We start from the raw sequence: 25,763 nt of genomic DNA, 5'->3' as shown, positions 1-25,763 counted from the left end.
ACTCCGGCGATGTATAAAGCAGGGAGAAGAATTTGTATACATCGGCAGAGACTGTGTTCCTGCCTTTTTGCTTTGGCAACAAAACTAACATTTTGGTCTTCTAGAGGCCGCAGCGGCTGGTGGTCCGACCACCAAACTTGTAACCAGGCCCTTTGTGCGCTTTTTTGGGTCAGTATTGAAATGCATACAGAATTGGGGTTCAGAGGGCCCCTCAAACCCCTGGGCCCTGGGTCACTGCACCTGCTGCTCTGATGATAGCTGTATCCTCAGTTCCTCACTCTATCTATCTTCCCTACTCCCATTCACTCTCGTATTTACCCATTCCTCTACCTCCTTCTTTTTTGCCTCTCACTCAACCTTCCTTTCTTCTTTCAGTCCCTGACAGTTTTTACTGCTGGCCCTTTTATCTTCCTCTTTCCCTGCATCTCGTAATCATCTATCTCCATCCCCTTTCATCCTTATCTTCTTCTCAAATTCTGTCACTTTTTCCCCTCCTCTTGTCCCTATCTATCTTTAAACCTCACCATTTCTTTCATCCCTTACCTATTTCTTCACCATTTTTCCCGTATGCTCAACTCACCCCTCCACCCCAAAAGTAAACACACATGCCACAGGCAAGCTCTGTGTTTAAACAACTTGTGAACAGGTGGCTTCTGAAATAATTGCAGCCAGGAAGGGTCCAGTGCAGGGCGGCCTGGGCCTCCACACAATAAGTAGGACTTGGTGCCACTGACCAGAGGCACCATTCTTCCTAAGTGCAGCACTGGGTGCACAAAGTACACGTCGCCACACACCTCACCCAAATAAAAGTTGATGTTTTCACCTGCCACAACATTGGTGATTGGTAGTTTTCTGTTAGATGCTTGTGGCACTGGACATTTTGTAGCCTCCTCAGCAGACTTGTCTGCAAAGAATATCATCTTCCCTTCATTTTTCGACAGCCTCACAGGCTTGTTCGCCTAACAGCAAAAATAAATAATGAATGTGGTTTAAAGTGGAAGAGTTTAGGAGAAAATTGTTATATAAGAAATGGTCACAAAGGGCCATCCAACTGAACGCACTTACACAAGAATTTAATCTATGTGCAGTGAATGGCAGATCTATATCTGACAAGGGTGGCGCCTTTACCTTCAACAGATTATCCTCGCCATCACGCATCGATTACATCCTTGTCGATATCCACTCATGGGGGCTCATTATAGATATGGTCGTCAAAAATACAATAGATAGCGACCACAATCCACTATGTCTACAAGCCAAAGACCCTTGGAGGATAACACCCAATGTGGCCAACGAATCCCCACTAATGGCAACCAAGGAGGTGTCACTGGCAGGGTGCTGTCGACGCCTTAAATGGCACGGGATCTCCCAACATGAGGAGAAGCTTGCTCTGATCAAAGAGCTCCTACCCAGGAAACTTACCGAACTCCATGAAGCTAGTACTAAAATGGATGATCCCCACCTAATAGCCTCTGTCTATTATGACACCATCAGCAAAATAGGGGACTTCTTTATTGTGGGGGAGAAAGCTCGCCCCAAGGCGGACTCCTCAAGGAGCGGGAACCCTTGGTACTCCAAAGATTGCAGAAGGGCCAGAACTACACTGTCCCTAGCCTTAAGGAAACAGGACAGAAACCTAATTAGTAAGGCAAGACAAGACTATGCAAGATCATTGAAGGATGCCAAACGGGATTGGGAAGAAAGTCATTGGCAGGAACTCAAGGAGGCGGCTTTAAACCGGAATTCTACAACCTTCTGGGATATTTTGAATAAAGCCAAAAGGGCCAAAACAATAAGTATCCCTAATCACATAGCGGAGCTGCAATGGTTCGACCATTTCTCTGCTATATATGAGGGGGTGACTGCCCCGGACACACCGGTGGCGGAGGATTCGCCACCTATTGTTGAGTTCCCAGCGGAGACCAATTTTGGGATCCACGAAACCATCTTGGCCATCAAAAGTATTGCCCCAGGTAAGGCGGCTGGGCCCGACGGCATACCAGGTGACCTTCTTCTACATGATCCAATCCCCTGGGCCTCATTCATTGTTGTCGTCATGAATGCCATAGCTAAGGGCTGCATAGTACCTGCGTCCTGGAAAGCCGCGGTGGTTGTGCCAATTTTTAAAAAGGGCAATAAGGAGGACCCTGCTAACTATAGACCTATCAGTCTAATTGATGTAATACAGAAGGTAGTTGGCAGGGTTCTCCTAATGAGACTGAGATGCTGGATTGGGAATGGGGATGTTTTATCACATTTTCAAGCAGGTTTTAGACAAAAGGTAGGCACCATGGATCAAGTTTTTAGATTTTTTATGATATATTGGAAAACGGTAGTCTTAGGCAAGGGAACCCTATATTTAGCTTTTATTGATTTAAAGTCGGCTTTCGACCTAATTCCCCGCCAACGTTTGTGGCAGGTTTTATTTCAACTAGGTGTTCCCCATGAGATTCTTGCCTTTTTAAAGCTTTTACATGAAAATAACCATGCCAATATCAGATGGGGGGACCAAGGCCAGCTTACAGGGAGTGTCGCGGTGAACAGGGGGGTACGCCAGGGCTGTGTTCTGGCTCCCACCCTGTTTTCTCTATACATTAATGGGGTGGTGGACTTCCTTAGAGAGGTCCCTGCCGATGCGCCAGCCCTGGCTGGTGAAAAGATCCCCACCCTCCTGTTCGCCGACGACACTCTCCTGATTTCAAAATCCCCGGCTGGCCTACAAAGAAATCTAGATAGATTTGCTCTCTTTTGCAAATCCTATGGGCTCATTATCAATACTGAAAAAACCAAATTAATGGTTATAAACCCTCCGAGACGTTTTAGTTATACTTTAACCCTTGATGGCACTTCCCTAGACATTGTAGATTCTTTTGATTATCTAGGGATACGCATTGCAAAAGGGATGAAGTGGAGTGCTCACTTGACCAAGATGCTTCTGTGCCACAAGAGGGTTTCCGGTGCCATTATAAGAGAACAACACCTCTCTACTAGCCGACCTGTGGCACCGGCTCTTGTGGTATATGAGGCCCAGGCATTGTCTAGCTCCATGTATGGGGCTGAAATTTGGGGTTACGAAAACATTCACGATTTGGTAGTCTCAGAGAACAATTTTATGAGGAACCTCATCTCCGTCCCAGTTTCATCCCCGTTAAAACCTTTGTTGCATGACCTGGGGAGACACTCAATCCAGGACATTGCACGCCTACGCCCTTTACTATTCTGGGCTAGACTGCGGAGGACCCCTGAACTTGCTAAATATGCGGCAGGTCTAGATGATCTCCTATTAGCAGACACTGGGCGGAGGTTAAAATGGTTTACCCACATAAAGCAAACACTGAAATCCATTGGCTACGAAGACTCCTGGGTATCTCAGGTACCCCCTCAGAAACAGGATCTTAAGGAAGCATATTGGAGTTGGGTAAATGCAAGAGATCTGAATAATCCCAAATTGGGGAAGTTGAGTGTGGCTTTCTTAGAACATAAGCCCGTTTGTAAACTTGAGGCATATCTTGACTTCATCCAGTCCCCTCTGGACAGATCCCTGTATGTACGATTTAGATTAGGGTCCCTCCCCCTTAATTCTGTGACTGCTGGTTGGAAGGGATCCCCACCGCCATCTGCTGGTTGTCCGAGTTGCACAGCACCTAGTGAGTCTATTCCTCACTTCCTATTTGCTTGCCATCATTATCGAAGGCCAAGAGCTAAATGGCTCCGTCCGATCTGCAGAACGTTGGGATGTCGTGACTACTGTACTGCGCTACGCATTCTGCAGACGGATACTTCGTCCCTTACTATTGTCTGCGGCATTGCCAAGTACTTGGGGTGTGCGTGGCTATTGCGTAAGAAAAACATTCCATCCCAACTGCACTGACCCATTTATGAGATCGACGGCTACCATGTATTTTAACGAACTCTAAATAACCAAGAACTTTATTCTCTGTTTCTTATATGTTGTTTTTAACTGTTTTTATAACTTTTTAAGACGTTCGCGACTACTGATGTTTTTTATGTACACTTGATCCTCTTTTTTATCATTGCATGTTGTGCTTTTATGATATTTTATATCGAATAAAGCTTTACCTACCTGTTATAGAAGACTAATTCATGGACCCATACAGCGGCAAACATTTAGGAGAAATGTTCCTGGACATTTATTATCAGGATTCTTCCATCCTGCCAGTAGGTGTCACACACAAGAGCACTTCGCAAACTTGCCTTTACATCTGTATAGGATAGTATACACAGCAACACTTACCATACTTTGTTTCTCTTTACCTTTCAGTCGAGTTTCCCTTCCACTTCCCTGATGCATGGTGCATCCTTGTAGTTCCCTCTGTCTTTAAGCCCTTTCTAGATCACGGCCTAGTGGTATTTTTCCGCTCACTAGCTTGGTTCCAGGATCCTGTGGTTATTCTGATGCCTTTATATCTGCAGTCTGGAATTTTCTCTCTCTTGGTTCTGATCCACACTCCGTTCCTTACTTTCCTGTCTTGTGTCTCCTGGTGTTCCAGGTCTTCCCTTTTAGAAGCCCCAGTTCAGGCTTCCCTTCTTTGGTGGTTCATTAATACCTTGCGCCTAGATTATTCTTTGGACCTGGGTCACGCCCTGCACCTGCGCTCCTCCAAGCACAACTTCAAGCTATTTCAGTCCCATGAGCCCAGAGTACAGTGGCTCGCAAATGGCTGCAGTAGATTCAACTTGTTTTCTGCTGTCTTGCCACAGTTGTTCTTTGATTCAGTTTCAGTTGTTTCTTGAACCCATCTCCCTGTTTTTTGGCTATTTCGTAGTATCTGTTTCTGTCTCTTGCTTCCTGCATCTCTGTTCCAGTGTTAGCTACTATTCCTAGTCTCTTGTCTGTACTCTTCGTGATCTGCACTGTCATATACAGACTCCTCGCCTTGTATTCTGTGCTCCTGTTTGCCTGCATATTTCCCTCTTGCCTTGTTAGAGTGTAGATTTTTCTTAGTCTTGTTTCCAATTTTCACTGTTCTGTGTATTCCACTCCTGTCCTTGATTCCAGTCCTGCTTTTGCCTGAACCCCTTTTCTGTTTTGGTATTCCTTGTTCTGTTACTGCTTGTTTTTCTTGTGTTATAATACAATCTTGATTATCATTGTTTCAAGGGTGCCAGTGTGTTTCTATTTATTTATTTAGAGTTTTATAGAGCGCGAACCAGACCCGTGAGGGTCTCAGAGTGCTTTACAGGAATGATAAGAGGTAAACACAGGGCTTAGGAAGGGAGGAAACAGTTGGGATGAAAAAAGGGAGATACATTAGACAGAAGCAGGCGGTTTCAATCCCAAGATACCTGTGGGAAAAAACAGGTGAAAATATTTAGAGCAACAGTCTCCGTGTGGGTCGGTATCATCCAGAAAGACCGCGGATAATGCCAAAAGAGAGGGTGGAACAGGGTCACTGAGGTGCATGTAATGTCAGCGTTAATAAATCATCCTTTTAATAAATCATCTTTCTTAATAAATTGTTTAAGTCTAGCGTACTCCGTCCAGACCAACCTCTTCAGCGCTGGGACGCCCCAGGGTAGCCATCGCGCTTTATAAATTATCTTTTCATTTCATTTCATTCATTTCAGAGGAGGAATTTGGCCATTAGGAAAGTTTTGGCCTCTTTTTTTAAGTGAGTCAGAGAGGGAAGTTTTCTGATGGCGAGTGGAAGAGAGTCCCAAATACTTGGAGCGGCCCCAGAAAAGTCTTGATTGTACGTTTTTTGTTTCTTCAGGCGTGCCGGTTGGAGCAAAAAGTCTCTGGCAGATCGGTAATTTCTGGCCCCTCTGGATATCACAAGTTTCTGGGCCAGGAATGCCGGGGAATTGGAGTATAGAGCCTTGTGAGTGATGCAAGCCAGCTTACTTTGGATCCTGGCCTCTAGAGGAAGTCATTTTAGAGCTTTCAAGTGGGGAGAGATGTGGTTGAATTTCTTTGAACCTGTTAGGAGTCTGGCGGCAGCATTGAGGCAGGCTTTCAGTGGGGCCAATGAGCTCCTGGGTAGACCTGCAAGGGTGGAGCATCCATATTCTAGTCTGGAAATGCCTAGTGCCTGGATTGCCATTTTTTAGATCGGGAGTGTCGAGGAAGAGTTTCAGGTTTCTTAGGTAGCTCAGGTGATATCTGGCGGTTTTGGCCATCAAATTGATATGGCCACGCATATTCAAGCAGCCGTCAGGGGTTATTCCAAGAGTTTTGGCCAAGTCTACGATGATAGGGGGGCAGTTTAACGCTGTGATCGCCTTGATCCATTCTTGAATGTCCGGGTTGTTTTTGTTTGGGGAGATGAGGAGAAATTCAGGGTTTTTTTTACATTACGTTTGAGCTGCTTAGAGGTGAGCCAGTGCACAGTCAGCTTCAAGGCCTCATTCAGGGAGAGAATGTCCTCAGGTGAAGAGATTTTAATGTAGATCTGAGTGTTGTCGGCATACATGTGGTATGCGATATTGGCGGTACGAAGCACCTCTGTGAGCGGTTCAAGGTAAAGTATGAAGAGGGTTGGGGACAGGGTTGATCCTTGGGGAACTCCAACCATGATCGAAGTGGGAGAGGATAAGTTAACGTTTATTAGGACTCTCTGTGAACGATTCTGGAGGAAGGATGTAAACCATTAGAGAACTGTGCCATCCAATCCCATCCTGAGTTTGAGGCGTTAAAGGAGTGTTTCGTGGTTGACCGTATCGAAAGCCGAGGATAGGTCAAGGAGGATTAGGAGACATGTTTTGCCTTGGTCAATGGCTTGTAGGGCATTATCCACGATGTGTAGGATGGTGGTTTCAGTGTTGTGACCAGATCTGAAACTGGATTGGAAGTCATCTAGTAAGTGGAAGTTGGTGATGTGTTGGCTCAGCTGCTGCTGCACGCATTTCTCAAGGACTTTCGCTATGAGTGGGATGTTGGATATAGGCCTATAATTGTCAGGGGATGCAAGATCCAGCATAGGTTTTTTAAGATAGGGACGACTTGGGCGGCTTTAAGAAAGTCAGGTATCATTCCCTGTTGGAGGGATGCGTTGATTATTGCCGTCCAAGAGGGGATGATACCTTGAGATGCGGCGGCTAGGCAGTTAGGGGAAAGAGGATCGTTGTAGTGGTTGTTTGGGTTTAAGGAAGACAGAATTTTTGAGACAGAATGTTCGTCGTAAACTTTGAAGTTGGACCAGTGCGCTAGGTTTTTGGGTGAAGACTGGGAAGGCAGCGCGGAGAAAAGAGGTGGAGCCAATGTGGTTTGGGAGTGCGTTGCCGATTTAAGTTCATTTCCTAGGGCAGAGATTTTGTCATAGAAAAAGGAGGAACATTCCTCGCATTATATTAGCGCTTTGGGGGTTTCTTTGGAGGTTTTAGCCAGTTTGTTAGATTGGTGTTTGACCAGTTCGAATAGCTTGCGTGGTCTATTCTTGATGTTCTCCAGTTCTGTTCTAAAGAATTATTTTTTTTCTGAGGCCTTATTCCTCTGCTACCGCGTATCACCTTGTGCTGATTTTTCCACAGGAGCTGCTGGATTTCTTCTTGATCTCTGTGAGAATAATCTGCTCATTGCCTTGTGGTAAGATCTTTTTCCCCTCACAGAGAGGTCCATTCCAAGGAACACACAAACTATTGTGTATGATAGTTTGCCTTTACTGTTGTTTGCACTTGTGTTATCTCCGTTGTTTCCCCCTACAGACTTCCCAGTTCCCTATTCACTGCCTGCTCCATCCTGCTTCACTCCTCAGCTTCTGACCTGCTTCCCTCCCAGCCTTCAGATACTCTCTTGTTTACATTATACCTCTTCTCAGGAAATCCCTTTTCCCTGCAGACTGAAAACTCCACCACTGTTACCTTGCCCTATACCGATCATAGTTATCTCCTATTACACCCTCTCCAAACTGAATTCCAGGCTTTCGGAGATGCTTCATTTACTAATCTTGAAATGATGTGCTTGATGAAGCAAACAGGTGCCGGGAAATTATGTTGTGCTATTTCACCTTCATGCTGCCTTCGATTTGGACGCCCAAGAGTAGTAAAAGATACAGTTCTCCTTAGTATGAAACATAAGGCATAAGACTCTAAATTTGTTCACATTCGCTTGACCAATCATAACCAATGGGACATTGGAAACTGGCAGCTACAGTTCTAGGGTCCAATTTGTAGGGTTTATTTTGGGTTGTAACCACCTCCAGCACTTTAGACATCAAAATTACAATACTAATTCAAACAATTAAGTACAGACTCAACCCTCTACACATCCGAGACTGGTACATAATAGCAGTCAACAAAATTGAGTCACTGCTCTTCCAAATTATAATCTGGCTAATTGGTAGCTAGTTGCAACTGAACAAATTAGAGACCAATATCATCATGCTAGAGCAACTGCAGCAAAAGATCTTGGAGGAATTACTTGTTCCTTAAAATAAACTCGAGATCTAGAGTATGAAGCAGGATCAATCAAGTATTGAGAAATGGCTACTTAAGCTTTGATATATTGATCCAGACTCTTTCTAATATTCCTAGTGAAACTTGGCTAGTTTAATAAAAGATGGTGATGACTTGGTTGCAATCATTGCTGTGTTCTTGGGATGTGTTTTTCCACCTACAGGTTGGAGAGTGCATCTGTAAAATTCAAGGTCCAGATGATGATTGTAGGAGAGTAGGGTCTGCTATCCTAGGGTCACCCCAAATTTTTGCTTTTGCTTCACTGGTTTTATGACTTAGTGTGGCTGTGGGCCTGCTAATCAGACCCACAGCCCTGCTGCTCTCTCCCTAAATTAATGCCAATGCACGCTAGGTGCATTACCAATTGGAACTGGTTCACCTTATTGGACCCTGTAACAGTGTACCCCAGGTACCCAGGGCATAGGTGTATCCAAGGCCTACCAGGGGCTGCAGCATGTATTATGCCGCCCCTGGCCTGGTCTCACTATTTGACCCAACTGGCTGATCACTCAGCTGGGGTAAGTTGGTGTAATCACCTCTTACTTAGATATAGTATATCTATATCTAACCTATATGGACACATGGTAACCTATCAGTCACTCCTATGGCAGGCCTTAACAATCCTGGAGGCACAGTGCTTGGTTTCATGTGAGATGGTGCTCTGGCATGAGCTGAGCCTGTCTGCAGCTTTCGGAACAACGTCCTTTAGCTGTTTCATGATATTGCCATACCATATACTCTTAAGTGCATTATGTACCTCGCGGTCAAATGCTATCTTTGGTTTGACTTTATCAAAACATGTCGAGTAAGGTGTCATACGATTTGGAATACTACCCCCTCGCCAATTCTGGCGACGGGGGTAGCATTCCACCCTTCTAGAGGGACACGGCATGTACCTAACCTGAAACCCGGGTAAAGTTAGACAGAGCCTCAGCATCACAAAATGGATGCTGCCACCACAGACACAAGCCTGCCCTCCTGCTGCTGGGAGTCCTTCCAGCTTGGGAGGTGGGGACAAAGGGTTTCCTGTCAGGGGAGGTGCTTGCACCACCCCAGACAGGATTTTGTGTAGTGGGTTAGGGAGGGCTGAATAGATTGAGACATGCCTGGAGCACACAAGGTGTCCCTGCGCATATGCCAGTTCAAACCGGAGCTGGGGCACTCCAGCCCCAGTCCTGGCGCGAAACTGGACAAAGGAAAGGGGGTGTAACCACCCCCCTTCCTGGTCCCACCCAGAGGAGGGACCTAGCAGGTAATCCGTCCCCTAGATTTGGAATAAGAGTAGGAGCTGTGTCCCAAGACTTCAGATCATCCTAAAACTCGACTTTAATAAGAAGAACTACTGGACTTCCATGTTCTGCTGCACAGAAGACTGAAGAGAATCTCCCTTGTGGCCAAGGAGTGACCACCCTGTGAATACAGGCACCATCCAGCAACTCAATGACTGCTTTGCCGCCGCTTCCCGCCTGAGACCGAGCCCAGAACCCGACAAGACCCAGACTCCCAGACATCTCTGAGCCAGATCCACAGTCCCTGCAAAGAAGAGACCCGTGGAAGCACCGAGAGACGTGGGACCGGCCATCTGAGAACGTCCATGACGAGCTGACTGCGCTGCACCTGAGGCATCCTCAATGCTGTGCTTTGGGCCCTGAGAAGCCCCAACACCGAGCAGCATTTGCACCAAAGACCAGCCCTCCAGCATCCACGAGATCTGCGTGGAGCCCTTTTGCTTTTTGCCACTCAACGCGTCATCCCGGCTACTGGCCCGTTGGCTAGTGGCCATCTTGGCGACGAAATCTACAATCAACACTGCTGGTCTGGTTGCTCCAGACTGGCCCTTGCTCCTGTGAAAAGGAGCAGCCCCTCTGACCTTGCTGGTTAGAGCACGAAGCTTTCATCGATTCCTGCGTGTCTTGCATTAGCCAAGGCCTGTTTGCTCCGATCAAGAAGCCAACACCGCCATCAGCTAGAGCCTTCGTGGGACAGCTCGTGAGTGACTCCTGGATGTTGTCAACATCTTCACTTCCACGTGGCTGCAGAGACAAGCTTCTTTTCTTTACCTGTTGGCACCCGACATCCCCTGGTTCCTTCCTGGTTCCACACCGGTCACTGGCTAGTGACTTTGAACATTGTCCCCTCTGCTTTCAGGTCCTCTACTCTTCAGATCCACCCTTGGATCCACCGGAACTCTTCTTGCCTGGCCGCCTGCAGCATCTTCACCCTCAGGCTCCATAGACCTGCACGACGAAACCCAACGCACTTTGACCCCTATGCACCCGCTTCCTGTGGGTGAGGTAACGCTGGCACTCCGGTTCTCCTGGGTAGAGAAACATCTCTAGTGTCTAGGTTTCAAGTTGTTAGGTTCTGGTCCATCCGGAAGACTCCCTTTCCTTTAACTTTATGACTTTTACGCACCCATTGAAATCAATAGGTGCACACGTGTAACTTTTCACACTGCACACGCATCCTGTGGGCCTCCTGGTCACTAACTACAGTTAGCTCCTTGTCGTCCCAGCGATTCCCAAGGCCCTAGGCCTTCCTTCCTTTCTATTTGTGGTTCTTATACCACTATTTTAGTATATGGTTTAGCTGGCCACCTGGCCCATCCATAATTGTGCAACTTTTGTATATTTAAACACTGCCTTGTTTTAACGAATGTGCTTCTGTGCTCATAAAGAGTATAGGGGATACTTTTAGTAAATAAATACATATATATTTTGAATATATATCTGTGTGGTGTCCTTTCATTTGGTATTCAAGGAGGTTACATATGGTAAAACAGCTGGCTTCACATGCCCTCAAGAGTTTAGCCTGTAGACTGCACTGTCCACGCTACCACTAGGATAGCTGGTCTATCAAGGTTGACTTCAACCACCACCATAAGGGTTGTTTGGCATGGTACAAGGTGATCACTAGAATTAGTGAGCAGCATATACCAGGCCAACTTCTCACATTGGTGAGCAGCGGTTGGGATTTGAGCTTGCTTTGTTTTACCAATTGTAATCTTTGAAAATATCATTTGAAAGATCATACAGGTACCTTTAGGTACATATAAAAACAAGACTAGTATACATAAGTTCTACTGAACTTAGTTGTTGTAGAGCAAAGGGAGTAGCACACCCTGACTACAACTAACTAGAAAAGGTACAGTAGGAAAACACCAGTGTAGGTAGATTGCAACACATCCACCTCACTAAGAGAATGGCTGGAGCAGCAGGAGCCACTGGGCTCCCAGCTGTTGAGAGTGACCCTCAAAAGGCACCATCCAAATATTCTATGTTAAACTATCAGGAGTTAAGACAGCTGTGTAACACCAGAGGTCTTAAGCAGGGTCAGAACCCTACTATAGCCCAACTCCTAGAGCTATTAAATTACTCTGATACTCTAAGTGCCCCTGACTCGGTCCCTACAGGGTCTGGAGATGGGGGCCACCCATCTGAAGATGATAATACTAATGCCCCTATCACTCCAGAGGGAGATGATGTAGATGAGGAGGAGGCAGATTCAGATGATGGTAGAAACAGCCAGGTGCCAGTCAGGAGACTTAGCCAGGCTAACTTAAGCTTACATGGGACTGGAAATGGGATACCTCCCTACAGACCCCCAAGCAGGCTTAACCAGAGACAGAGGGATAGAAGATCCAGTTCGAGTGGATCTGACCATTCCACTGGCTCTAAAGGCCCCAATGCCCCCGCTCAGAGGAGGATGACTTCCCCTCAGAGAAGAGAGCATGAAGCCAAGATGAGAGAGGCTGAACTTAGGATTCAAAGGCAAGAACTAGAAGTTGCCTTAGCTAAGGAGAAACTTGCTAGAGCAAGACAGTCTAGAGAGAGTGGATTAGATTCCACTGTTGGCAGCAATATCCCTAAGGATAAAGACAGGTCCTATGACCATAGAAACCTGAGTAAGATTGTGCCCCCCTACAAAACTGGGGATGACATCCACAAGTGGATAACTGCCCTTGAGAGGGCCTGCAGAGTATAGCATGTCCCTCAGGAGCAGTGGGCAGCAATCTTGTGGCTCTCCTTTGAAGGTAGAGGCAGAGACAAGCTCCTCACAGTTAGTGATGAGGATGCTAGAAAGTACCTGGTCCTGAAGAGTGTTCTGATTGATGGGTTAGGCTTAACCACTGAACAGTACAGGTTAATGTTTAGAGACACCCAGAAGACACGGACTCAGGACTGGTCTGAATTTGTTGAGTGAGCCACTAAGGCTCTGGAGGGCTGGTTGCTGGGAAGTAAGTTTGCAGATTACACAGGGTTGTATAATCTAATTATGAGAGAGCAAATCTTAAATAATTGTCAGAACCAGCAGTTGCATCAACACCTGATTGACTCAGATCTGACCTCTCCCCAAGAATTGGGAAAGAAGGCAGACAAATGGGTTAGAACCAGGGTTAAGCAAAAGAACCAGAACCAGAACCAGGGTGGTGACCAGAAGAAGGCAGACCAAAAGGGTGGGGAACAGAAACCCAAAGACCAGAAGTCTTCACCAGGCCCCCAACAGAATAATGAGGGTGGGTCCCAAACTTCCAAGAAGAAGAAGAAAGAAGGTCAGAAAAAGCCATGGTGTAATGTCTGTAAAAACACCTCTCACTGGACCAGTGATTGTAAGAAAACTGGAGCCCCCATCACTGCAGCCCCTAAGGCACCTGCACCCCCTAGTACAGTTGGCAGTGTTGGTCCTCAGGCTAAGGGAGTAGTGGGGTTAACCTTGGGTACTGAAGGAGATTCAGGCCTAGTCAGAACTCCTACACAGGCTGTTCTGATTTGTGAGGTGGACATGGATTTGTCCACTACTGTGAGTCCTAGTAATCTAGGCAAGTACAGACAGACACCTCTAATAAACAATAAAGTGGCTCAAGCATACAGGGACACTTGTGCCAGTGTCACCATGGTGACACCTGGCTTTGTGGACCCTGGACAGATAATACTAGGTGATAATTACCTAGTGACCAACGCTAGCAATGTCTCTACTACACATAGTGTGGCAAATGTTAATTTCTCCTGGGGAGGGGTAACTGGCCTCAAAAAGGTTGTGGTAAGTGCAGACCTCCCAGTTGAATGTCTATTGGGCAATGACCTAGAATCCTCTCTATGGTCAGAAGTGGAGTACAGGACTCATGAAGAGATGTTAGGGATTTCATCACATGTCCTTGCTGTGACCAGGTCACAGGCCAAAAAGTGCCTCACTGAACCTCAGGTCTTGAAGCCTGGAACAATGGACCAAGCACCTACCAAGAAGAATAACAGAAGGGTCAAGGCTGTGCCTTCCCTCCTGCCTGAAAGTGAAGATCAGTCTTCTCAGGAAACTGATTTTGAGACCCCTGAAGGAACTGCCCCTGAAGAGCTTGAACCTGACCAGGTTGAGTTCCTGGTGGCAGGGGGACCTTCTAGGGCTGACTTAAGGCAGGCTCAGTTAGACTGTTCTTCCCTTGAACCCCTCAGACAGCAGGCTGCTGCTGAGGCTGCTGGGAATGCTCAAGGTACTCATAAAGTATATTGGGATGATGGGCTCCTTTATTCAGAGGCTAGAGACCCAAAACCTGGTGCAACCAGGAGGTTGGTTATACCTCTGCAATTTAGGGGCTTCCTTCTTACCTTGGCCTATGATATTCCTCTTGCAGGACACTTAGGCCAGAAGAAGACTTGGGACAGGCTTGTCCCTCACTTTCACTGGCCTCACATGATACCAAGGAGTTTTGTCGCTCCTGTGTAACCTGCCAAGCCAGTGGCAAATCAGGTGGCACAACAAAGGCCCCCCTAATACCACTACCTGTGGTGGGGGTTCCCTTTGAAAGAGTGGGGATTGATATTGTGGGTCCCATGGATCCCCCCACTGCCTCGGGGCACAGATTTATACTGGTGGTAGTGGATCATGCCACCAGGTATCCAGAGGCAATTCCCCTTAGGACCACAACAGCTCCTGTTGTGGCCAGGGCCTTACTTGGAGTTTTCTCCAGAGTGGGGTTTCCTAAGGAGGTAGTATCTGACAGAGGTGCCAACTTCATGTCAGGATACTTGACAGCTATGTGGAAGGAATGTGGTGTCAACTACAAGTTCACCACTCCTTACCATCCACAATGCAATGGGCTTGTTGAGAGATTCAACAAGACCCTAAAGGGTATGATCAAAGGATTACCTGAAAAGCTCAGGCGAAGATGGGACATCCTTCTACCCTGCCTTCTGTTTGCTTACAGAGAGGTCCCACAAAAAGGAGTTGGCTACAGCCCCTTTGAATTGTTATTTGGGCACCCTGCAAGAGGCCCCTTATGTCTGGTGAGGGAAGGATGGGAGTTACCTCTCAAAAAGCCTAAGCAAGACATAGTGGACTATGTACTTGGTCTCCGCTCCAGGATGGCTGAGTACATGGAGAAGGCATCTAAAAACCTGGAGGCAAGCCAAGAATTACAGAAAGCTTGGCATGACCAAAAGGCTGTTCTGACTGAGTACCGGCCAGGACAGAAGGTATGGGTGTTGGAGCCAGTGGCCCCAGCAGCACTCCAAGACAAATGGTATGGACCCCATACAATTGTTGAAAAGAAGGGAGAGGTTACCTACTTGGTGGACCTAGGAACTCCCAGGAGCCCCCACAGGGTGCTCCATGTCAACAGACTCAAGGCATATGTTGACAGGGCAGACATGAGCTTGCTCATGGCTACAGATGAGGGGAAGGAGGAAGAGAGTGACCCTCTCCCAGACCTGTTGTCTCAGAACCCTGAAGATGGCTCAGTTGATGGTGTGGCCTTAGGTGGCAGTCTCACTGAACATCAGCAAAATGACTGCAGACAAGTTCTACAGTCATATAGACATATGTTCTCCTTGACACCCAGTCAGACTAACTGGCGTGCCCATGTGGTGGACACTGGTGACAGTCTTCCTGTGAAAAGCAAGATTGACAGGCAACCTGACCATGTCAGGGACTGTATAAAGACTGAGGTGCAGAAAATGCTGGAGTTAGGTGTCATTGAGCCTTCAGAGAGCCCCTGGGCTAGCCCAGTGGTTCTGGTCCCCAAACCTCACACACAAGATGGAAAGAGAGAGATGAGGTTCTGTGTGGATTACAGAGGACTCAATGCTGTCACCAGGACAGATGCACACCCAATTCCAAGGGCAGATGAGCTCATAGATAGACTGGCTTCTGCCAAGTTTTTGAGCACATTTGATTTGACAGCTGGCTATTGGCAAATCAGGTTAGCTGAGGAGTCTAAGGCCAAAACAGCATTCTCAACCCCAGGAGGTCATTACCAATTTGTGGTGATGCCCTTTGGTCTGAAGAATGCACCTGCCACTTTTCAAAGGTTGGTGAACCAAGTCCTCACTGGGTTGGATGACTTTTGTGCAGCATATCTAGATGATATTGCTGTCTTTAGCTCCACCTGGGAGGATCACCTGATCCACCTGACAAAAGTACTAGAGGCCCTGCAAAAGGCAGGCCTCACTATCAAGGCCACTAAGTGCCAGATAGGGCAGAGTAAAGCTGTATACTTGGGCCACCTTGTAGGTGGAGGCCAGGTTCAACCACTGGAGAGCAAGATCCAGACCATCAAGGACTGGTCCCCTCCAACTACCCAGACTCAGGTCAGAGCTTTCTTGGGCCTAACTGGGTACTACAGGAAGTTTGTTAAGAACTATGGGTCCATAGTGACTCCTCTTAATGATCTGACATCCAAGAAGATGCCCAAAAAGGTGCAGTGGACAGTAAACTGTCAAAAGGCATTTGATGACCTGAAGAAGGCCATGTGCTCTGGTTACCCTGTCCCCTTTCACCTCTGGTAGGACCTTGGTGGAGCATGGGGTCCCTCAGGGATCGGCCATTAGCCCCATCCTCTTCAACATTTACTTGCAGCCTTTAATCCCTATTATCAAGTCGCATGGGATTGACCTGGTCAACTATGCTGACGACACCCAACTGGTGTTCTCACTGGAGGGAAAGGGTGCACTGACTATGGACAGGTTTCAGAAGTGTATGTGACAGACATCGGACTGGCTCAGGGAAAACTTCCTGCAATTTAATGGAGGAAAGACAGAGGTGATCTACTGTCCCTCGGCGGGAGTGCGGCATATGCCATTTGACCTTAAACTGACCCCAGAGTCGGAGCCCATTATCCCTGTGACAACGGTGCGGAATCTGGGGTCATGTTGGATGATAATCTTCAAATGGCTTCCCATGCCAAAAAAACAATTGGGGTGTGCTTTGCCCTTCTGAAAGCTCTACGACAGATTCTGCCTCTTTTGCCTGTGGGAGACAGACCTTTGGTGGTACGCAGCATTATCCTGAGTAGGCTGGACTACTGCAATTCCCTATATTTGGGAGCTCCTCTTTACATCTATCAGAGCTTGCAGAGAGTCCAGTCTATGGCAGCCAAATTAGCACTGAATAGAAAACGCTGCTCTTAGCGTTACAAGAGCTCCACTGGCTCCCCATAAAGGAAAGAATCATGTTTAAATCCTTATGCATTGTTTTTAGAGCGGCACATGGCCTGGGCCCAATCTCTATGCAGGAGAGACTTTCCTGGTATAAGCCACAAAGAGCTTTACGCTCCTCGAATGCCTCTCTGCTAATCACAGGCAGAGTTAAGAAGGCCAGGATGGGAGGCAGGGCATTTAGTACAGTGGCCTCGCGCTGCTGGAATGACCTCCCGCTGAATATCAGACAGGCCAATTCCCTGACGGACTTTAGGCGGAGTCTGAAAACCTGGCTCTTTCCCAGGGAGGGGCATATGACTTCCTAATCCTGTACTCTCGGTCGGTCTTTTCTTTTCTTTCTTCTTTCTCGTTGCTGTAAGCTGTAGACACTGGGTTGGCTAAAAGCTTCTTCTTCCATCTCAGTCCTAGCGCCAGGATACCCGTAGGGTGACAGTTGCGCTATATAAGAACGCGATACGATACGATACCTATCCTGAAGAGTCCTGACTACTCCAAAGAGTTTATTGTCCAAACAAATGCTTCTGAGTTGGGGGTGGGAGCTGTGCTTTCACAACTTAATGTAGATGGTCAAGACCAGCCCATTGCTTTTATTAGCAGAAGGCTGACCCCTAGAGAGAAACGTTGGTCAGCTATTGAGAGGGAGGCCTTTGCTGTGGTGTGGGCCCTGAAGAAGTTGAGACCATACTTGTTTGGAACTCACTTCAAGATTCAGACCGACCATAAGCCCCTCTTATGGCTAAATCATATGAAGGGTGAAAACCGCAAACTACTCAGGTGGTCCATTTCCCTACAGGGGATGGACTTTACAGTGGAGCACCGCCCAGGGACTGACCATGGTAATGCAGATGGTCTCTCCCGGTACTTCCACTTAGAACATGAAGACACAACTGGTCAAGGTTAGTCTAATGTCCCTGCGTTTGGGGGGGGGGTTGTGTAGGAGAGTAGGGTCTGCTATCCTATGGTCACCCCAAATTTTTGCTTTTGCTTCACTGGTTTTATGACTTAGTGTGGCTGTGGGCCTGCTAATCAGACCCACAGCCCTGCTGCCCTCTCCCTAAATTAACGCCAATGCACGCTAGGTGCATTACCAATTGGAACTGGTTCACCTTATTGGACCCTGTAACAGTGTACCCCAGGTACCCAGGGCATAGGTGTATCCAAGGCCTACCAGGGGCTGCAGCATGTATTATGCCGCCCCTGGCCTGGCCTCACTATTTGACCCAACTGGCTGATCACTCAGCTGGGGTAAGTTGGTGTAATCACCTCTTACTTAGATATAGTATATCTATATCTAACCTATATGGACACATGGTAACCTATCAGTCACTCCTATGTCAGGCCTTAACAATCCTGGAGGCAGAGTGCTTGGTTTCATGTGAGATGGTGCTCTGGCATGAGCTGAGCCTGTCTGCAGCTTTCGGAACAACGTCCTTTAGCTGTTTCATGATATTGCCATACCATATACTCTTAAGTGCATTATGTACCTCGCGGTCAAATGCTAACTTTGGTTTGGCTTTATCAAAACATGTCGAGTAAGGTGTCATACGATTCGGAATACTACCCCCTCGCCAATTCTGGCGACGGGGGTAGCATTCCACCCTTCTAGAGGGACATGGCATGTACCTAACCTGAAACCCGGGTAAAGTTAGACAGAGCCTCAGCATCACAAAATGGATGCTGCCACCACAGACACAAGCCTGCCCTCCTGCTGCTGGGAGTCCTTCCAGCTTGGGAGGTGGGGACAAAGGGTTTCCTGTCAGGGGAGGTGCTTGCACCACCCCAGACAGGATTTTGTGTAGTGGGTTAGGGAGGGCTGAATAGATTGAGACATGCCTGGGGCACACAAGGTGTCACTGCGCATATGCCAGTTCAAACCGGAGCTGGGGCACTCCAGCCCCAGTCCTGGCATGAAACTGGACAAAGGAAAGGGGGTGTAACCACCCCCCTTCCTGGTCCCACCCAGAGGCGGGACCTAGCAGGTAATCCGGCCCCTAGATTTGGAATAAGAGTAGGAGCTGTGTCCCAAGACTTCAGATCATCCTGAAACTCGACTTTAATAAGAAGAACTACTGGACTTCGACGTTCTGCTGCACAGAAGACTGAAGAGAATCTCCCTTGTGGCCAAGGAGTGACCACCCTGTGAATACAGGCACCATCCAGCAACTCAATGACTGCTTTGCCGCCGCCTCCCGCCGGAGACCGAGCCCAGAGCCTGACAAGACCCAGATTCCCAGACATCTCTGAGCCAGATCCACAGTCCCTGCAAAGAAGAGACCCGTGGAGGCACCGAGAGACGTGGGACCGGCCATCTTGCAACGTCCACGACGAGCTGACTGCGCAGCACCTGAGGCATCCTCAATGCTGTGCTTTGGGCCCTGAGAAGCCCCAACACCGAGCAGCATTTGCACCAAAGACCAGCCCTCCAGCATCCACGAGATCTGAGTGGGGCCCTTTTGCTTTTTGCCACTCGATGCGTCATCCCGGCTACTGGCCCGTTGGCTAGTGGCCATCTTGGCGACGAAATATACAATCAACACTGCTGGTCTGGTTTCTCCAGACTGGCCCTTGCTCCTGTGAAAAGGAGCAGCCCCTCTGACCTTGCTGGTTAGAGCACCAAGCTTCCATCGATTCCTGTGTGGCCTGCATTAGCCAAGGCCTGTTTGCTCCGATCAAGAAGCCGACACCGCCATCAGCTAGAGCCTTTGTGGAACAGCTCGTGAGTGACTCCTGGACATCATCGACATCTTCACTTCCACGTGGCTGCAGAGACAAGCTTCCTTTCTTCACCTGTTGGCACCCGACATCGCCTGGTTCCTTCCTGGTTCCACGCCGGTCGCTGGCTAGTGACTTTGAACATTGTCCCCTCTGCTTTCAGGTCCTCTGCTCTTCAGATCCACCCTTGGATCCACCGGAACTCTTCTTGCCTGGCCGCCTGCAGCATCTTCATCTTCAGGCTCCATAGACCTGCACGACGAAACCCGACGCACTTTGACCCCTATGCACCCGCTTCCTGTGGGTGAGGTAACGCTGGCACTCCGGTGCTCCTGGGTAGAGAAACATCTCTAATGTCTAGGTTTCAAGTTGTTAGGTTCTGGTCCATCCGGAAGACTCCCTTTCCTTTAACTTTATGACTTTTACGCACCCATTGAAATCAATAGGTGCACGCGTGTAACTTTTCACACTGCACACGCATCCTGTGGGCCTCCTGGTCACTAACTACAGTTAGCTCCTTGTTGTCCCAGCGATTCCCAAGGCCCTAGGCCTTCCTTCCTTTCTATTTGTGGTTCTTATACCACTATTTTAGTATATGGTTTAGCTGGCCACCTGGCCCATCCATAATTGTGCAACTTTTGTATATTTAAACACTGCCTTGTTTTAACGAATGTGCTTCTGTGCTCATAAAGAGTATAGGGGATACTTTTAGTAAATAAATACATATATATTTTGAATATATATCTGTGTGGTGTCCTTTCATTTGGTATTCAAGGAGGTTACATATGGTAAAACAGCTGGCTTCACATGCCCTCAAGAGTTTAGCCTGCAGACTGCACTGTCCACGCTACCACTAGGATAGCTGGTCTATCAAGGTTGACTTCAACCACCACCATAAGGGTTGTTTGGCCTGGTACAAGGTGATCACTAGAATTAGTGAGCAGCATATACCAGGCCAACTTCTCACAATGATGATTTCAGGTTTAGGGGTAGAATAAGAAAGTAATGCAGTGATTGGACAGTTTTTTATTAGGTCATAGGAAGTAGAGTCAATTAGTAGGGATAAGCCTCGTGGATTTCATCCAGCTATTCAGAGATAGAGTCTGGTGTGGGTTCCCTTAATGTACAGGTGTAGAAGTTGTAGATATTATGGAGGGGCTGCATGATGTTATCAGTCAGTGTGTGGTCTGAGCGAGAGAGAGAGTCAACTGGTGGTGGGGCTGAGAGAGTCTTTTGGAGACAAGAATTAGGCAAAGTGAGTTTCCATGTGATTTGATCATGAAGGATTAGGTGTTCAGAAAGAAGTGGTGCAAATGGTATTTAATGTTGACTCTTTATGAGGTTAAGATTGAGATGCAAGGCTCATGGGAGGGTTGGGTGATAAGAGAGAGTTTGACATGGCTTTGAGATTCTTTAAACAAATCCAGGTTTTCCAAGTGGGTAGTCTACCACATCAATGTCCGCTTGGAAATGCGGAAGTATTATGAAGGAGATGTATTTATTTGTGGAAGGGGTTTCACCTGGGAGTTCAGGATTGTGGTGATAGATTTGCAAGTGAGGAGGCTGGAACATCTCCCCAGTCTGTTTGTGTGGGCGTGTGTATGTGTAAATGTGGCTTGTTCGGTTTGGATGGCAGGATGAGTGGCAGTGTATTAGGGATCTGTATAGCTTTCTGTGATGCAGCAAAATAGATAGCTGAGGGGTGGTTCTAAATCTTGTTTATAACATATTTTTGTGTCTGATATGCAAATGTGTGATGTAGAGAGGTGAGGGGTTAAAGTAGTTTTCTTGGGGTAATGGCCCCTGTTAGGAGAAAGGTAACAATTGTGAAAGAGTGTGGTGGTGAGTGCTCCTGAGGGCTCAAGTGTGGAAAAATAAGTATTTGAGCTACACTCATGAAGTTGGATAATGGTGAGGGAATGTGTTAATAATATTGTACCAAAGCAGTAGGAATTGTTGCCCTATTATAGAATTATTGTTTCAAGGATCTTTGGAAGTGATCTTTAAACCATAGATGCCATTTCTTCTGAATATCAGGGGTTGATACATATAAGGGATACATACCCTATTTAACTCTGTCATCATCAGAAAAACATTGTGTCACCCAGATACAGACAATGTACGATAACGACATGGAGACTATGGAAAGCCATAATGCATTACAAAAGAAATTGAAAAGTACTATCAGAGTGTTGGTATCCTTCCCACTCCATCATGGAACTTGTGGTTAACCTGAGTATGTATCCTTCCCCAATCCAAGATGGTGAAGGGTAGTACTTCCAGGTTAAGGTGGAAAGGGACAATATGTAACCCTGTGCTACTCAGAACTCTTTGCCTGGCAACTGTATGTTTTCTTGACTTGCTCTACTGTTGTACCAATTCACAACTGACTCTCCCTTCCTATGCACCTTCATTGTTTTGTTGTTTCCTTTCAGTTCCCTTCAGGTTCTTCCTACTTGTCTTTCCCCAATCACACTCCTGCAACCTGCGACCACCAATCCTTCTTGCATGTAACTGGTATGCCGTCCTCACAATCTCCTGTGAGTGTGCCATGGGAGTTTACAAACACTGACAGCCACACCACAACAAAAACCTGCAGTGGTGAGTAACACATGCAACGCAATATATATTGTTGTGCTCCAGACATTGCTGTATCTAACATCTGCTGTGTCTCACCTTATAATGGGTAAATACAGAGAGAGCGGTGGAGTCCTCCAAAGTCCGCAGGGCTGCTCCAATATTTCCCCATTTCCTGACCTTCTTCCCTGTTTCACCCAGAGTCTTTTGCATAGTGCTTGTCTACAAGAAAATACTTGTACTCAGACTCCAGTGGAGGCACAGGGTCACGGCGTCGGCATCCATATACAAACTCCTGATAATTTGCCAGGCCATACGAGGATTCTGGCACTGATTTGTTTGCTTAGCTTGTACAAGCCACAATGTGGAAACAGCAAAAGCCAAACAAAATATCTTGTTAGACCCAATCAGTGCATATTTAAGCTACAGTTTTACCAGGATGCTTGCAACCTCAAGTGTCTGAATTTAACTCACAAAATAATGGATTAACATTAAATTAGATAACATAACCCATTTAGGCTAAGTCATGGGCTAGTCCGTCCAGACAAGTATATGGGGGGCCCAAAAACATTGCCTGCATTTTTAGCACAGTGTTGATTGCATTTTATGAGTTAATCATCACTTTATAATAGTGATACAGCCAAGATTTAGTTTATTCTGTCTTATTTGACCAAGGGTGCCTGACCCATGCAAGGCCTAATTCGCAAGGGTAAACTTAGAGCTGAAGCCTAACTTTAGACCTTAGACCTCAAATCTAAGTTTAAACCTGAAGTCTAAGGTCCCAAGTCACAAAGGCAAACCAAGACTTCAGGTCTTAGTTTACCATTGTAAATTGGGCCCTTAGACTTCAGGGCTAAACTTAGATTTCAGGTCTAAACATAGACTTCAGGCCTAAGTTTACTTTTGTGAATTGGGCCCACAGTGTTTAATTTGTAAAATCGTAAGAGTCAGGCCCAAATTGTTCTCAGAAGCTCCTGGCCTCGCTGCCAAATGTAGGATTATTCAATATTAAGGATGCCTACTCTTCATGTGATGTCAGGGCTCTTTCATCCACCAACATTCTCTCCCCGTCCATTTGTCTAACTCTTGCAGGTTCTTTTTTTTCCATGGTTTCTCCCCTTGCCACTATTTTTCCATCTTTCTCTTCCTTCTACTTCTCCCTTTCCTTCCATTTTTCCCTTGTTTTAGGTCAAATTATGATGATAGGATATAAAGTTCAAGCTCCCAAAAAAGAGTTCTGGTTGGCTCCACCAACTAAGATTAGGGACTGGGGCCACCCCCGTGTTTTTAGATGAGACCCATGTCTTTTTCAATTCGAGGCATGCCTAAATAGATTCTGAGCAGTGTCTGAGAGCAGCCAAACAAAACAGGAAGCTAATATGGCTCTTCTCACCATGAAACAAGGATCAGAGGAGACTGTGACATATATTGCTCCGTTCCAGCAAATATTATCTGAAGCCTCCTGGACTGATGAAGCAGCCTCTGTCGCCTTTTTACCATGGATTAGATGGCAAACTGAAGGATGTGCTATTTAGCATTGCTAATTGGTTCACCACTGCTGTAGAGTTAATGAACTGAACCATACAAATCATTGAACAATTAATGGGTCGGAAGAGAGAACACAAAATACACTTATTACGGTATGACCTGAAATGATGTTCAGGTCCCCTACAATACCCCATTCCAGTTCCTAAGAAATTGAAAGCTGATTCAAATTGGATCATTTAGGAAGAAAACATCTAATGAGGAGAGAGAACAAAGAAGAAAGGAGCACTTGTGTGTGTGTGTGGACAGCCTGGTCATTTCACTAAAAATTGTCTGTAGGTGTTGGTCACCTCCCTAGCTCGTCCTTGAGGCGTGGGTCTGGGTCAAGCTCAATGCCAGTAATTCCTGCTAATAGTTCAATACTTTTTGTCATGGACTTTTTTTACCTACAGTCCCTCTAACAGATGCAGCATTAGTCGACTCTGGAGCCTCAGGTTCCCACATGGATTACTCTTTTGCCATGAAGATGGATACATCATTGGTTAGCAATGAAAAGGCAGAGCCTGCCAGGTCATTTAATGGAAAACAGTTTACACGTGGGGATGTGACAAAGGAGAATAAACTTTTACTAATGGTCTTTTTAACTGCCCATCGTGAAGAGATTTCTTTATGTCATTGCAAAATGTACCTATTCAATCATGGAAACTACCTAGTTACAAAATCATAGCACACAAATAGACTTGTCTGTAGGAACTATCTGCTTTTTGTGTTTGAAAGACTTTATTTAGCACCAATAAATATAGTAAAACAAAAATGAAGTGCAATGATAAGTAAATAAGCACCAATGTACATACTATATTAAGTACTTGAGAGAAACAGTAAAGTCTTTATACTTTTGCAAGGGTGAGAAAGGGAAAGGGGGTTAGGAAAAACAAAAAGGAGAGAAAGAAAATTATCATTAACATAAAGATATTAACCAAAAAACACCGTGCTCATCTACAGCTTAAAATGCATAAATGAAACAAGTACTGTATAATGAGAAATGCCATTGTACATTCAAATACAATAGAAGAACAGAGAGAAAATACTTATGGAGGATAAAGATGATCCGATAATACAGGAATAGTGTTTAACATAACATTTCCAACCTGGTTAAGAAATGTAGTAAGAGATAACCAAAGCAATTCAGCAATATGAGAAGAGTTGAATAATGTACACAGTATCAAATTTATGATGTGAACATTCCGAATCCCACCATACCTTGTAAGATAACTTAGATGATGACCTCCAATTTAAAATGATTTGCTGAAGAGCAATGGCTAGTAAAATATCTAATAATTTATGCTAAGAGAAAGACGATACAAGGTAATTTAGTTAAGGAACCTAGAAAAATATAAAGAATAATAATGATCCAAACCAAAATTCTTCTTAATCTGGGGCCAAGCCTTAAGCCAGAAGGAAAGTGTATTGGGACATCTAAACAGCATATGCATTAGATCTTCCATAGGGAAACCATAAGACCAACATCCATCAAAGACACCCGAAGAGAATCTGGAGCAGTGTAGGGGAGTGAAATATAATCTATGATATAGTAAAAATAGAGATTGAGTGATAGTAGCTGATTGAGAAATTCTATAGATTCGTGCCCATATCTTATTCCAAAAAGAAACCTCCCAAGCAATATCCAGATCCCTTTCCCATAAAAACTCAGACTTGGATTTGGTTCGAGATGGATTCGGAACAGGAATAGATTTATAAATAAATTAGGTTTTAGGACCAGTTTTTAAGAAGTCAGTAAAACCGGAAGAAAGAGAAACTGAAATTGTGGAATGTTGCAATGAAAAATAAACATCAAGAATAGCATTCATCAATGATAAAAAATTAGGATAAAAAGATTTGGGACAATGATAAGCAAGACAAAACTGAGGAAAATAGATAGGAGAATTAATATAATAGAGTTGAGACACCCACATAAGACCCCTATCCTACCAAATACGCCAAAAGAGAGGTCTGTTATAAATTTTAATCAGAGAATTGTACCATATCGGCATCGTCAGGAATATAGAAGAAGTCACATTAATTCGGAGATACATAGATTTGATCAATGAAGTTGTTTTTTTCAAAATAGGAGAATGGAGAAGAAAC

This window comes from Triturus cristatus, chromosome 7 (genome assembly GCF_964204655.1).
Source record: "Triturus cristatus chromosome 7, aTriCri1.1, whole genome shotgun sequence".
Lineage (NCBI taxonomy): Eukaryota > Metazoa > Chordata > Amphibia > Caudata > Salamandridae > Triturus > Triturus cristatus.
Note: the sequence above shows the minus strand (reverse complement) of the source record.